The 13484-nt window shown below is 34.0% G+C and overlaps 1 pseudogene; it reads left to right on the top strand.

The window, feature by feature from the left end:
• The first annotated feature begins 2531 nt into the window (after positions 1 to 2531).
• Positions 2532 to 4151, top strand: LOC149258081 (phospholipase A(1) DAD1, chloroplastic pseudogene; annotated as a pseudogene).
• The last annotated feature ends 9333 nt before the right edge of the window (positions 4152 to 13484 follow it).

Genomic DNA, 13484 nt, shown 5'->3' with positions numbered 1-13484 from the left:
CAACAAGAATATAAAAATAAGTAAATTAAGATAAATTCAAAATTTTATTTTTATTTAATTTTAAAATTAATTTTCATTTTATTATCTATTTTTAAAATTTTGAATATAATTAAATATTTTTAAATTATTATTATTATCATATTATTTAATATAACACTACATAAAATTATTTTCAAATATTTTTATTTAATTTAATATAATAAATGAAAATAATCTATTTTTTAAATTTGATATTTAAATATTTATAATAAATTATTATGATAATATTATTTAATATAAGACCACATAACATTATTTCCAAATACGATAAAAATTAAATGTTGTGGCTTTTCACGATCCAAATATTATAAACAAATTCCTACTCTCCAAAATATTATGCGCAGACCATAAGTGTCTTTGACTGATCGTTCATTTGGAGTTAGTGTGGAGACCAGTCTATTTTTTGAGACAGCAATTTGAGTTCATGCGCACAGACCAGATGAAGTATAAAAGTCAGAACCCATGCGACAAAATCTCCACATAAAAAGTAGTACTATTTCGTCTAGTGTCAAATGCACCAGACACGGTTTAACGATCGATATTCAACAAAGAATGGCAATGTCGATTCCACGAAATTAAATGTAACATTTTCAAGAGACTTTTACATATCTACGTCAGCTACGATTGACGTCAGCAGCGACGCCAGCTTGGATTGCCCGAGACGTTTCCTGAAGATGATCCATGAGTGACTCCTTATGTCATTGTCATTTTCTGCAGGGTTTTTTAATTATTCTATATTTGGGTTTGTTTTTTTTTTTATTTTGTTATTTGTTTTTTATTCTTTTATTATTATTATAGTTAATTAAATCATATTTTTAAATATATAAATAATTTAATATTATGTTAAGTGGATGTAGTTTGACATGTTCATTTTTTTAAGGTAATTTCTAAATAAAATAGGATGTTTTTTTATGCAAAAAGTAGAGAATATTTATGGGTGAAAATATTGTTATTAAAAAAAATTATTAGGATTAGAAAGAATATAACAATTAATAAAAAATAAGGAATGATTATAGATTAATAAATATTTATTGTTAAAAATAATTATGATAATAGACAGAAAGAAAATATTAATTAGAGAAAAATTTATATATTTATTTTTTTTGGATAATTAATTTATGAGAACATTGTAATTAGATTGTTATTTGAAAAAAAAATATTGTTATTGGAAAGAATACAACAATTAATAAGAAGCCAAACACTTAGAGATTAGAATAAATTTTTTTATATAATTTTTAATTCTAATAAATTGATTTTAAATCACATAAAATTAATTATTTACCAACTTAAAATTAGAAATTCAAATTTTAAAATTCAATAATTAATTTTCAATTTAAAAAATTTAAATTTTTTACAAAACCTTTAATAAATTTTGCAAATAGTTTTTAAAAATGGACAAGTCTACGGAGACCCTAGGATTGCTAGGAAGACCACTTTTGGCCAGAAGGCAAAAAAATTTCAAAAATCTTTCGGAACCAGTGTTTAAATCATGTTTTTAAACAGATGGTGGAAATGGATTTAGCACCATCCAAAACCTCTGGGGTACCCACAATCTTGAAGTTTGACTGCTGTAACTTGGATTTGCCGGAATTTATCAAAATAATTTCCATGATTTTCAGGGCCAAAAAGGAGTCTGGTTAGACTACAACTTTAAAAATTTACAAATTAATTAAAAGTCAAAACATTTTGAAGCAAACTGATTCCAATGGTCGTAGTCTAACTAACCTACAAATTTTATCTGGAAATCATGGAAATTCTGACAAGATTTTTGTAAATCCAAGTTATAGCGATCAAACTTCAAAATTTTGAGTGCCCTAGAGGTTTTTGATAGTGTTGAATCCATTTCCACTATCAAAAACATGATTCAAACACTACAATTATTAAATATTTAAATTTTTTGACGGAAATCACCCACTTTTCACCCTAAAAAATATAATAATGATCTTTTTACACAGTAATGAATTAATGTAACTATATCGATATCGATATCGATTATTGTAAAATCTTGCAAATCCACACAAAATTGATAAAACAAAATAATTTTAAAGGGGTAGAGAAAAAAAAGGCCACCAAGAAGAGGTTGACTACGCGTTAGTCTTTCGTTTTCACTTTAACGAAACTTTATGGTAATAGCGCTCTATTTTGTATTGACTCCTCTCATATTGAAAAGGCAGTACTCCCTTAACTATCGCCTTTCCACGTGATGTCGCATGTGCCGTTGGCACTCCGTGCTTGGTGACACGCGGGAGAAGAGAGCGCCGAAGTAAAAGCGCGATGTACACGACAGCCGTCCATATAGCGAAGGGTTGAATAATTTTAAAATTCCAATCGCGCACCGGCCCAGAAAATAGCCCTTGGTCAATGTCATAGGCAGAAATATAAGATGTCTTGGTCAATGTCATAGGCAGAAATATAAGATGTTGAGGATCATATCTCTACGCAACTAAATTTTATCGTTCGGCCCTGAGTATCAAAATTCCAGATATTGGATAATGGAGCCTGCGCAATCACTTGCATTGGCCTCGTCGTCGTTCTCATCATTGAATTCTTTAACTGGATACACGAATTATGAGGCCATGAAGAATAATACTTCACTTGCTTCCCGGAAGTCTTTTAACTTACAACCTATCTCGCTGCCCAGGAAACGCCCGAGGTTTAATGCTTCCTTGACTGATAGCGTTTCAGCAACCGCGACTGAACGATTCAGTGTAGTGAAGAAAAGCTTGGCCGAGCTCTGGATGAATAGTTTTGGGAAAGTGGGCAAACGTCTTGAAGTCTTCGAATCAGAGACTGATGGCAGCAGTTCACACGTGAGTGTAGGGTGGGATTCGGTTGAAAATTTCCCTCTAGGCATGCGCAGATCTCCTAGGCAGAAGCTGGGGTCAAAATGGAGGGAATACCAGGGATTGAAGAACTGGGAAGGACTTCTTGATCCCTTGGACGAGAATCTGAGACGAGAGATCGTCAAGTATGGCGAATTTGTGCAGGCCAGTTACAGTGCATTCGAATTCGACCCGCAATCTGAAAATTACGGCTGCTGCAATTACAACAAGGGGTCATTATTCGACGAAGTGGGGCTCAATGGCTGCGGTTATAAGGTGACGAAAAATATCCACGCCACTTCCAGCCTCCGATTCCCAGAGTGGTTAACGCGCTTCCTGTCGTCGACGCTAAATTTCGAGGGCCTAGCCATGGATGCCAAATGGATTAACAGGCAAACTAGCTGGATCGGATTTGTTGCAGTTTGCGACGATAAAAAAGAAATCGCGAGGGTTGGAAGGAGAGATATCGTCGTGGCGTACAGAGGCACTGGTACTTCTCTAGAGTGGGCGGAGAATGTCACGACCGTAATGACACGTGTCGAGGATTTATCAGAACAAGAATGTTCCTTCACAGATTCCAAGGTACAAAGTGGTTTCTGGAGCCTCTATAGAACTAAAGATTCTACCGGCCTAAGCGCTTCTGACCAGGTCGTGAACGAGGTACAAAGGCTAGTGCAAATGTACGAGGGCGAAGAAATCAGTATTACAATCACCGGCCACAGCTTGGGCTCAGCATTGGCTCTTCTCACAGCCTACGAGCTCGGCAAGACCTTCAATGGAGGCAAATGCTGCAAGGTTCCAGTGACAGTTTTCTCATTCGGAGGTCCGCGAGTTGGGAACCGCGCCTTTGGTTGGAGATTGGAGGAATTTGGTTGCAGAGTGTTGAGAGTTGTCAACATCAACGATGTCATTACTAAGGTTCCCGGGGTGGTCCTGAACGAGTGGATGCACATGATGTGCAGAGGTTCAGAGATCGTAAAGAGAATTGTGGAGGTTTTAGAGAAGATGCCGTGGGTTTACTGTCATGTTGGAACCGAGCTTCGGGTGAACAACAAGCACTCTCCGTATCTGAAACCGGATGCTGACATGAGCTGCTGTCACGATCTGGAAGCTTATCTCCATCTGGTGGATGGTTTTCTCAGCTCATCAACTCCCTTCAGGCCAACTGCGAAGCGCGATATTGTGAGGCTGCTCGTCAATCAGAAAGCAAACGTCCTCCTTAGGGCTTCCAAGATTAGCGGCGACACTCAGAGGGAGAAGAAAAGCAAGAAATCTTTGGTTTGCTATTGAAAGTTCGCTCCCTTTTTGTCATTTCACATTCGTTCATTCATTTCTCACAGAATTTCGCCAAAGTCCGAGCATTTCCCCCACTATTTGTTTTTGGTTGTGAACATTGCTCGCATGGGTCGACAGCTTACCCACATTGATAAATATAAATTCCTGATTTATTCTGAATACTGTATCCGCTTTTCAAATTTCTGTGTAGATATTATTTTAATAAATAATAAACGAAATCGATAATTGTTATTATTTTGTTTTAAAGAGATGTGATTTCTATTTACAGTTAATTACTTACGGCGATTATGGCTAAAACAATTTATTCATCAATATGACTAAAACTTCAGTCAGGTTATGAAATTTCTTTCTCAGAGTTGACTTTACAATTGTTGAAAACGGGTGCCAGAGTTTTGGAATTCTTACACTGTAGGAAAAACTTTAAATTTTCCATATATTCCAGGAATGAAATTTTTTTATGTAAGTGAACCCAATAGTTGCGCACTTCTGATGAAGAATCCTACATCTAATCCTACATCTATTTTACAAGATCTTCCTTCTACACTCAAAATTGTTATCTCTCTTTATCCAGTATGTAGCTATCGCCAATTTCATCTACATGGGGCATAAATATAGTTCAGACACCACAGAAATTAGCTGTTCTGACGTTGCTTCGGTTTCTCCATTACTGGTTTGTCTAAAACTTCCATGATTTCCTCGTTGGAGACTTGGGGGTTCGTTGATCTTTTGGTCCTGAAAGATGAAGAGTCTACCTTTCAATAATTCTGCGTTTGTCATGGATTCTAGTCAGGCAACCCAAAAGAGTTGGTAGCTGATAATTTGACTTCCCAACAAATCCAAATTGACATTGGAACAATTTGGATGATTGCACCTTACTCAAAGGTACTTCCGAGTTGCACCATGTGGATACTGCATTATTTCCCGCGGCTATGGAACCTCTGTTCACACTAATTTTGTGATAGTCGTCGCCGGCTTCACCGCATAATCACTATTTACAGCCTACGAACGATATGGCAGTCAATTATTTTGTAATGACAATTTTATTTATAAATAAAAGTTTGAAATTATAGTTTTTATTAAACGTGATATTTAAATAAATAAGTTTTTATAGATAAATAAATTTATAAAATAAAATTAACTAATTAATTGATTAATCGATCAACATTTAAGTTTAATCCCCATATATTCCCTAATATATACAGTTACTTAATCTTTAAATGATAATAAATAAGTTCAATAAACAAATTAACTAATTAATTATCTTATTATTAAGAAATGTTTAATCTTTATTTATCCTATAAAATTTTTTATGATAATGTAAGTCTTTATATATTTTATTTATATATTTTATTTAGTTTTAAAATAAAAAAGAAGATAATAAATTATTTATTAGGTTTAAAATTCTTAGTGTAAGTTCATAAAAATTTTAGTTAAATATAAATAGATATATTTGTTACATATAGATTTAAATGAAAATTAATAAATTTAACAAACTAATTAATTAATTAATAAAAAAAAAATTATCTCTTGCTCCAGTCAAATGTATTAAAAGTAGTTGTTTTTTTTCTAACCATTGAATTATCAATGTTTCTATTTAACTTGTTGCCATGATCTGATTCTTCATCTTGTCTTAACGATGAAACACACTTGTTAATTTGAAAACGAATAAATATTATCACTCCCGGCGACATGAACATTTATCATCCATTAATTAACATTTGAAATTAATAATGGTCTAATTAAATTATTTAACATTTATCATCCATTAATTGACATTTGGAATTAATAGTTATATAATTAAATTATTTAGTGCTGAGAAATAAAAGTAACATTATTATTAAATGCATTAATATTATATTATATCTTTCAACTTATTTTTAAGTTGAAATATTTATAAAAATAATAAATAATAAATACTGATATTTATTAATCTCTTTTGTGACTTTTACAAATATGTTAACTTTTTCTACGTTTTATCCTTTCGACTTGTGTTTTCCAATTTAATATTCCTGAATTAAATTGACTTAATAGAAGTCAATAGACGAGATGTAGACCTCAGACACATTTTCCATCATCCCCACGTTTGCGGGAAACATGTTAGAAGTTTTCGTGTACCTTTTAATATGTATCAATATTTTAACCCTCCACGTATGATAAGTTTTCTTCACGTTCACGTAAATTTGTTTGTCGCATTAATCGCTCCGACGTTCTGGAAAACCTCGGCTTCCGTGTTTGCATTGTCTTCCAGCGTTATTTCCCTCTTTGCTCCATTCACCCGCGAATTGATCGTTAAATATGCAGCGTTTGAAGTTTCCACTGTCGCTTTCCTCGCATTTTGTTCCCCGTCTGTTTCCTTATTCTCTTCTACACACGGAGTCATTCGATGGTGACACAAAAAAAAAAACGTAGGAGGTGTCATTATTCTAGTGGCTGCATTTCCCAATCCATTGGTTGTGTCTTTCATGGCCATTTTCTTACCTGCAAAGAACCAAGGGCTGGTTGTTGATGAAATTCAAATTCCTTCATGGATTGAATTTATTGTTGTTTCCTGGATTATTCAAGGTAGGGACCTAGAGTGGGATAGTTTTATAGGTAGCTTCTACCGTGAATCCCTTTAAAGCAAGGCCCCGATGAGACTAAACCCCACATAACTCACTGACCTCTGATGAATCAAGTTTATCTTAAATCTATGTCATATAAAGTTAATATTGGGGCAAACATCAAAGATATTCTTCATTTCTGGTTTCATTTTTAGTTTATCTATTTTTTTGCTAGACCCTTATTTATCATTTTTCCCTTTTCCAATGATTTGAATTGGATTCTCATTTTCTTAAAAGTCCAGACAAAAATTATGGCAATAATTGGCTTTTTTTCCAAAATAATTAACAATTGAAGAAAACTTTACTTTGAGAGATCAAATTAAATAGTTAAAAGAAAAATTAAATAACAATTTGGTTATAAATAGCACATATAACAAATTAGACATCAAACTCATTAAAGAAGAAATAAACGAACTAATTGAGCTAGATCATAAGCACAATAAAAGAGGCTTGAATCTTATAATTGCTAGTATAAAAGATAAGAAAGATGAAAACATGTTACAAATAGTAAAAGAATAAGTAAAAAATAAGCCACAAATTGAAACAATTTATCCCTTGGAAGCAAGAAAGTTGGGAAAGATACTCAAGCATAAAGATAGATTGGTCAGTGTTACGGTAAGTTGTTGTGATCATAAATTTGACATACTTAGTAAATCTCCTAGTCTAAAAAATACAAGAGTCTTTATAAACAAGGATCTCATTCCATCACATTGAGATGAATTAAGGAAAGAGGTTCAAAAGGTAAAGGAAGCCAGAAAAGGAAGAAAATGAGAAATCATTAGAAATATAAACGATATTTAGTTTAATGAGAAATATTTCGGCGAAAATCACATTGTAATATTTTTGTCGACACGAACCAACAAGTGTGGTTCATCGTCAGGACAAGTTGAATAACCAGATCATGGCTACAGGTTAAATAGGGAGAGCAGATCTTCCAATGGCTATATTTGATTAGGAAACAACTATATTGGATTGGGCAATTTGAATGAGAAACGACTAAAGTTGACTGGTGTTATTAATGTTATTGTTATATTCATTACCAACATTTGAATAAAAGTAAAGTTTGTAAAATGGTTGTTACTATTATAATTAAATAAATAAAAGGTTAGTAAATTAACATCGAGGTTTTTTTTGTTTTTTACCACCAAACATCACTCATTAATAACCTAAAAATAGCTAATAAGGAATACTAATAAAAAACATTACATCAATAATATGTAAATATATGCATTCTGAATTTAGTGTAAATATATAGTTAATAAGTTATTATGAAAGATAGTTTCTTTTATTATTAATATTAAACCTATAAAAAACAAAATCAAGGATATATATATATATATATATATATATATATATATATATATATATATATATTACTAAATCAAAACCTAAAATCATTAATATAATATGGAATAAAATGTAAATATGTATTTTCTGAATAAATAGTTAATTAGTTATTATACAAATTAGTTTTTTTTTGTAAGAATAAACTCAGAAAATTTTAACCTATTAAAAAAAAAAGAAAAAAGAAGAAATATATATAAATATATCTAGAGGGAGTGAAGGAAAATAGAGAGATGAGAAGGAAAAAAGGACAATGATCAAACAAGGCAAGGAGGCCAAAAACAAGGAAACAAGGTAGGGGACGGGGGGCGGCAAGAGGGAGGGAAAAAATGGGGAAGCGACAACTACTAATTTTCCAGCCGTCATCTCTATTGAGGTTTCTTGGCCTTTTTTCGATTTCTATGGCTTCCCTAAATTTTCGGTGATGGAAATGCGCCACCTTGGCAATAACACGGGTCTCCTCAATGCATACATGGTGCTTTGTCTTCTCCGCATGTTTAGCCAGGGCGGAAGACTAGGTTCTCCTATGTTTTATGTCGGCTGAGTGCTCATTAATCCTTTGATTAATAGAGCGACCCGTCTCACCAACATATGGGGTCCCACATGAACATGGAATAACATAGACACCTTTCATGTCCTTGGGGTCAACCGGGTCTTTAACCGATCTAAGGGAGCTACGGATGGTGTTAAGGGGTCTAAAGGTGGAGGGAACATTATGCTTCCTGAGAATTCTAGCAATCTTATCAGTCATCCCCTGGATGTAAGAGAGATGAACCCCTGAGACTTGCTCTTTAGGGTCTCTCTTGACCACTGAATACTTGTTGGCTTTGAGGAAAGCTTTCTCACCGAGGTGCCTACTATAACCATTATTAGCAAAAACATTAAGGATATGAGCTTTCTCTTTATTTGTTCTCTTTTCATCAGAAATCCTTAGTGCATGAGTAGCTAGCATGTTGAGAACACCTAACTTTTGAGCGGGGAAATGATGGGAACTGGCATGAAGATACTGCTCAGTATGAGTTTTTTCAGAAACACTTGGTGGGAGATCGAACCATCACCATTCCTTGAAATGAGAACATCGAGGACGGGAAAGTGCCCATCAATTTCCCACTCCATAGTGAACTTTATGAAGGAGGATCGATTATTGAGATGATTGAAGAAAAGATCCAACTCTTCTTGGCCATGGGACTAGATGACATTCGTGTCATCCACAAATCTCTTCCAAAGCTTGGAAAGGAGCCGGGCAGACGCCAAAGCCTTGGATTCAAAATCTTATATAAAAAGATTAGTAACAACCAGAGATAGGGGGGAGCCCATGGCAACACCACAGGTCTGTTCAGAGAACTCACCCTCAAAGCTGAAAAAAGTTGAAGTGAGACATATCTCTACTAAATGAGCAGTATCAGGGTCCATGAGGCAGTTGATGACATCGATGACCTCTTTTATAGGAATGCAAGTGTAAAGGGTTACCACGTCAAAACTCACAAGAATGTCCCCAAGGTCAAGCTTTACGCCCTTAAGCTATTTGACAAAAGACTATGTGATGCCAACCAGGGTTCTAAGCTTTAAGGCAAGGAGTTTTGCTAGAAGGGATGTAGGACCACTAATGGTATTGACAATGGGCCTCAGGGGGGGCCCCTCTTTGTGAATCTTTGGAAGCCCATAGATTCTTGGAGTAATGGGGCTACTCTCAATTAGCTTATGGCTAATGGAAGCCACAGAGTTACAAGACTTGATGGCAAGAGCCACTGCCCTTGAGATCTTTTTCAGGGGATTCTTGGAAAGCTTCTTGTAGCTTCCACTATTACAAAGATGATCCAACATCTTATGTCGATAATCATCTTTGTTAAGGATGATGGTAGCCCCTCCTTTATCGGCTTTCAGAACCACTATATCTTTATTGTGGTTTAAGGATTTGAGGGCCTCAAATTCATCCCTACTGATGTTGCTTCTAGGGGGCTTAGCTTTCCTAAGGACAACAGTGCAATCTTGCCTTATAGTGTCCTTAATATTATCGGGTAAGCCCTTAATCCCAAACTCTATGTCGCATATAATGTCTTCTATCGGGATCTTTTTAGGGGCTAGGGCAAAATTTAAACCCTTACCCAAAAGATTAAAGACTGAAGGGGGAAAGGAGAAACTAGAGAGATTGACAACTTTATTAGAATGAGAGAAAGAAGAAAGATTATTATTATTACTATTATTATTATAATTGTGATTATATCTATTCCTCATAATCCTATTATTATCACAATTATAATTAATGGTCCTACCATAATAAAGGTTATTATTAATATTGTTATTATTATCATAACTATTTTCAATACTCATATTATTAATATTAATATTAATATTGTTATTCTTATTAATCATATTATTATTATTGTCATTATTATTATTATTATTATTAATATTGTTATTTTTAATAATCATATTAATATTATTGTCATTAGTATTAATATTAATAGTGTTAATAAATTTCTTACGGATAAAACTATTAGAATTAGAAAAACCATTGTCATAGCTAATTCCATTATTATAATTATTGTTCTTAATATTATTATAACCTAAACTAACTTCATTATTATGTATATTCACTTTATTAAAATCTACGTAATTATTATTTACTCTATTACTAATACATTCGTTATATTTCATATTGCTTAAACTACAATGATTATTAATATATGCAATATTATGAATATTAGAATCTGTAATATTATCACGTCTAAAACTAAAATGACTGTTTGACGAATTCATATATGAATTAGATTCACGCTTATAAATGATTAAATCAAACTTGGACCAGGATTCGGTGAGGGAGGAGGACTGACCGCGGAGCCGCCTACCTGGTTTCTTGATTTAGCGCAGGGTGTGAGGGCGACAGGATCCGATGGTACGCGTTCTTGATGCAACAGATCTGAGGCCAAGTTCACCTCTGCGTTGGAACTAGAGCAGATAATTGCCGAGGAGGAAAAAGATCGCCTGTTTGAAGGGGTTATATGGGGCTCCAACGACGTCTGAGCAGCGTAGGATAACGGTTGGGTGACGGAGCCGCAGGTGGTAGGACGATCTAGATAATTGGAAAGACTACTGGACAGTGAAAGGATGGGGCACGAATGGAGAACCTCCGGGTGGTTGGCATTCTTAAGGGAAATCGAAGATAAAGCAGGGTTCTCAAGTCCCCCAGATATACCATGAACCCAGGACTGAAGGGCAGATCGCTGGCCAGTAGAAAGCTGGCTCTGGGAAAAATTCTTCAAGGAAGCGAGGGGGTTATCGAGCACAGAAGACCTATGGACCAACCTTTGGAACTTTGAAGCCTGTTTTTGCTTCTAGAGGTCTTCCATCCGTATGGATTTAAGAGCTTAACATGCATCAATTCTTGCCCAAAGGGAGGTTGAAATTAAGCTTGAATGTTCCAGATGTAAAGCCAGAAGATACCGAGAGGGCAGATCTAGGGTTCTCCTAACCTTGTTGATTTCAGATCTCAGCAATGCTAAACTAGCCTTTTGAAAGACACTATGGTTCCGAGGAGTGTTCTCATTAAACTTGATATGGATCACATAAGCTTAAATTCAACAATAAAAGATATTGTTAGGGATAGAGACCAAAATGAGAGTGATAAATAGGAAACCAAAATGAGAGTGATAAATAGGAATTTGGGACGCTTTGGATCATATCTTGGAACTATCAAGGGTTTCCATGGCATAAAGGTCCTATGTTAAGTTGGATCGTGAGTGAAATTGATGTTGTTTCCTTAGTCGAAACTGGGTACATGATGAGTCTAAAGTCTCTCACATAAATGGATTTGTTCTATGGTTTGCATGTAACAAGAAATCCTCTCTCAAAGGAATTAAAAGTATAGCGTGTTATATAAAAAACAATGTTTCCACTCACACTCCGCTTCATAAGATAGACTCTCCTCAATCAATACATTTGGATAAAAATATTTGACACTAACACTAAGAGGATTTATATTACAATTTGTTATTTTACAACTATCAACTCTACCTTCTATGAGAAAAGAAAATAATAATCTAGAAAAAGATATTCATAATCTAAGGAATGAAGGTAATATCCTCTTGTTAGGAGACTTCAATGCTAGAATTGCAATTAACTGAGATAATTTTCTAAGTAATCACTCCAACCCTAATACTCTTTGGCTAGATGAGGACCTTGATTTAGCTAGTAGATTCAAAAGAAAATATGAATATTGGATCGAGAATTTATTTGGTATTGAGTTAATCAAGCTTTGTAATTCCCAAGACCTTATAATTTGTAATGGCGTAGCCAAGTGGCCAAAGTCTAACTAGATGACTTGTATTCATGGGCTTGGTAGTAGTGTCATGGATCATGTGATATCTTATATTCATGAATCTAGCCAAATTGTAAATTATGACCTCTTAAATGACCATGAGTATGATTGTGACCATAAAACATAATCCTTAACACTAAACTTTGACATGCCCACTAGCCACATGCAAGAGAATTATGATAGCCAAAGGCACCTATTCTTTGACAAAAGTAAAATGAATCTCTTCTTAAAGGATTTGAAAGGGGAGGATATCATTTAGCACCTTTGTCATAATTTTACTACAACTCTCTCCAATACTATTGACAAGTTCTCTATCAAGGTGAAATGTAATAAGAATAATAGAACTACCAACCCTTGGTATGATAATGATTGTAAATTTCTAGGAGTTTTATTAGGGATGTTATGATCCAGGTTGATATTGGTGGCCACCCACCTATTCCACTTAGACCCTCACCATTGTTTCTTCCAGTTCCTTGATTGTAGCACAATTTACTATTTTTGGTAGTTTTTCTAGTCCTAAACTTCCAAAATCGTTTTGAGGCCCTAAAAAATGTTTTTTTTGGAAAATAGGCGAACCCTGTTGAAAATAGCAACAAGAAATGCTAATAATAGAAATGCAAAAAATATAATTGCTATAAATAGCATTTCAGGATATACTCCACCTTTGTTAGAAATAACAAAAAATCGAAATGCTAAAAATAACATTGCTATAAATAGCATTTCGAGATATATTCCAATTTTAATTTGTCCTTGAATTAAAATTGAGAATTAAAATTCCAATTTAGTCTCAGTAGCTGTTTGAAAAATAATTAATTAATTCATCTTGAGTTAATTAGTTGGTGAAAATCAAACATGAAGTCTTTGTGAAGACATGCAATAGTGATACCTTTGATTGAGGAAGTTATCCTTTAATTAAGGAGATAAGGATGAGTTGTAATTAGTTAGCTCAGTTAACTGAGTTAAGTCCAGTTAATTTAGTTCCAAACAGTTGGAGGAACTAATTGTGAGTTCAGTCAGTGAATGCATGCAAGCATGCAACTAGTGTACTCCAGATAACTGAATATT

Source organism: Pinus tabuliformis, chromosome 6 (genome assembly GCF_031772625.1).
Source record: "Pinus tabuliformis cultivar Carrire ecotype Pingquan chromosome 6, CPIR1, whole genome shotgun sequence".
In the NCBI taxonomy this organism is placed as follows: Eukaryota; Viridiplantae; Streptophyta; class Pinopsida; order Pinales; family Pinaceae; genus Pinus; species Pinus tabuliformis.
Note: the sequence above shows the minus strand (reverse complement) of the source record. Positions and strands in the feature narration are given on the sequence as shown.